Source organism: Oryzias melastigma, linkage group LG3 (assembly GCF_002922805.2).
Source record: "Oryzias melastigma strain HK-1 linkage group LG3, ASM292280v2, whole genome shotgun sequence".
Taxonomy (NCBI): domain Eukaryota; kingdom Metazoa; phylum Chordata; class Actinopteri; order Beloniformes; family Adrianichthyidae; genus Oryzias; species Oryzias melastigma.
The window spans coordinates 9,205,306-9,208,716 of record NC_050514.1 but is presented as its reverse complement, the minus strand read 5'-3'; positions in this window follow the sequence as shown (position 1 = coordinate 9,208,716).

The following is a 3,411-nucleotide window of genomic DNA, read 5'->3' as shown; positions in this document are numbered from 1 at the left end:
ACTAAATATCGCGATATATCGCAATATCGATATTTTGGCACACCCCTATTTTACACTGTCAAAACATTGCCAAAAATCATTTAGCAATTGGGACTTTACCAAACTTACATCAAATCCCTTGTTCAAGGTGTGAGATGTACTGAGAAGAACATTTAAATGTTTATTGAAAACACTCAAGTATGCCACAGACATTATTAGAATTAATTATAATTAATTAACTCATTTTCCAAAAACCAACATCAAATTTTGTCAACAAATTAAAAAAAAACAAAAAAATTAAATTGAACACGTTTTATGTAAACATGATCATGTCATTTTTTAGACTCTCAGTTTGATCTAGCGCAGAACACCTCAGTGGCTTCCCGAAGATCTACGGATGTCCAGGTGTCATCAGGTACAATCACCCCAGACTAAGTCCTGTGCTCAGAGGAGGTCCCCCCTATTTGCTACTTTCCACCAACTTCTCCCGGAGAGTCAGGCTGCTGCTGTCGGGACCTTTCCTGTTTGGGAGGACAGGCTGGTTCACTCCAAACGATCATTGGGTCACCGCACAGGAGTCTTCGCACTGGACACAGTGGGGCTTGATCCTATATTTGAAGCATTGAAAAACTGTGGTTAGCTAAAACATCAGGACCTTTGTGCTCCAGGTTAAATCTGATTAAAAACGTATTTATGTGCTCGTGTTGTTTAGGTAAATTGAAAGAAACTGGAGCTCTCAGATCAGTCCTGAGGATTTTTAGTCTACGCAAATATCCACCCATCCAGAATTTAGTCATTGCTGTTGTTTTTTTGTTACTTGTTTGTTCTGTGGAATATTTGATATGTAGACTTGTGTATTTGGTTAAAATATAAAGGTAGATGTCGGGTACACCCTTCCCCCCCTTTTTACTTTGGCCTCTTCAGTAAGAACAAAGGTAAAGTCACAACTTTTACAATTAAAATCTTCCCCTCCATTGTCAGTTGTCTCATTCCCCAGTATCCAATCCGCTTTTTGACTTTTGTTAAAACGTCAGGCCAGTTTCTCCTCCACCATTTCCATCAAAATTGACACCAATAATTTTTTAAAACATGTTGTTCTGCTGTCACTGGGAGACTGTTCTTTTTCTGCCTCTGACCACGGCCCGTAAAACTGTGCCCTGGTCTTGTCACTGTTTAGTCTGGACCCAAATACTTGTCCGAACCAGTCAGTCAGATCCATTGCCCTCAAAACAGACTGTGTATCTGCACAAAGACTATTTATGTCGTCCATATATATCGTATTTTCCGGACTATAAGTCGCGCTTTTTCATAGATTTTCCAAGGGTGCGACTTATACTCAGGAGCGACTTATATGTGATTTTGTTAGACATAAATAGGCTCATATATTTGTTATTTTCCCCACTTAAACCGGTTGCCTTTTGGTGGTTGTTCCCCAATAACAACCACTAGAGGGCACTGTAGGTTTGTGCATCAGCATCGACTGCTGTCAGCTGACAGATACGCAGAAGAAGAAGTTAGGTCCAAAACAAACGTTCCTGATAATATAATCATTCTCCTCGTGGATGTTATGATGTTTTCTCATTTGCATCAAGACATTATTATTATTGCTTTTATTTTTCTCTTCCTGGGCTAATGCGGGACAACAAGCCATCAAACTGGATTATAAACAGACAGAAGAGCGGCTAAAAACTGTCATTTAGATGCAGCTCCTGCAGGCTAGTAGGTAACGATCGCTGTAAGAAAAAGACATAAAACTGCTGTCCTGAACCCAAAATGGAGAGATGATTGTAGATGCTTTTGTGGAGTTCTTTAAAATAAATAACCTCTCACCATTATTCGTATCTTCTGTGTATTTTAAACGAGATAAACAGCCAAAGCCTCCATCATGTAGCGATGAGGCTAAAAGCTTCAGACAGCTTCTCCAATGGGAGTGTCTCGTTTATGAACACATTTTTGGACAAGCATTGAGCATTAAATTAGACGCACATCAAAAGATTCAGCGGACTCGAATTTGACGCATGAATCGCATTTGATGTCAAATGCAACGTTACGTCAGGCTGGTTGAATTTGTTCATAAATGTTGGACTATTCTCTTAAAAGTGCGACTTATACTCCGGAGCGACTTATATATGTTTTTTTCTTCTTCATTATGCATTTTTTGGCTACGGCGACTTATACTCCGGTGCGACTTATAGTCCGGAAAATACGGTAAAAGGCATTTCATATCGAGTCCCCCCACTTCCCGGTACTGGTACCCCTTCCAGATAGCAGTCTTTTCTTAAAGTTTGTGCCAAAGGTTCGATGCACAGGACATATAAAAGAGCTGACAGAGGGCATCCCTGACGTACACCCCGCTGAATATAAATGTAATTTGTCAGGTGGCCGTTTACTAAACATTTGCTTTTCGTGGTAGAAGATAAAAATTGGATCCATTTAAAAAAAAAAGAGGTGGAAGTATGTAACTCTAAAGTTTGAAAGAGATATTCATGGGATATCTGGTCAAAAGCTTTTTCAAAATCTAAATTTAGAACCACTAGCCTATCGTTTCTTTCTTTGGTGTAGCAGATGACGTCTCTAATTAAGATTAAATGGTCTGTGATCCTTCTACCATGGACGGCGCATGCTTGGCCTTAATGGATAAGATCATCTAAAACCAAAGAGCTAAAATTTTACTAAAAGGTTTACAATCCACATTTAAAAGAGATATAGGTCTCCAGTTTTTCAGCTGTCTTGTTCTTTGTCAGGGATCAACCTGCTGCTTTCCTCTCCAACCACCAGAGGAAGCACTCACCCGAGTTCTAACCACACACACCTGTCTTCACCTGGACTATAATCATCACCTGATTTCCATTTGCTCATTATCTTCTGTATTTAGTCTGGCTGCTCACCATAGCTCATTGCACACTGCAAAGTCTTGTTTGCACTGCATAAATTCTGAGAGTGTTATTCCTCTGCCTGTTTCTGTGAACTGACTCCTGCCAGCCTCCTCAACCCTCCTCATCTCCTGTGTCCTTACCTCTGCCTTCATTAAAACCTTGTTTGCACAAGGATTCACATGCCTCTGCCTCTTCGTCACATTCTTAGTTTTGTAAATCAAAGATAGAATCCCTGTTCTAAAACTCTCACTCAGTCGCTCACATTTTTCAAAATCAGTAAAAACAGATAAAAGATCATGAGCTAAAATGCCCCAAAAGGTCAAATAAAATTCCCCTGAGAGTCCATCACTACCTGGGCTCTTGGATTTTTTGAAAGTCAGCAGGTTCTTTTGGAGTTCCTCAATGGCTAAATCTTGGGTCAGCCCGTTCTCATTTATCTGATTTTTTTTTTCTCAATAAATTGGGTTAGTGTCATGAATCAGTCTGTTTTATCCTCAGACCACCAGAGGGAGCCATCGCCTGAATTCTGAAACTCTCCTAAGCCTCATCTTCACTC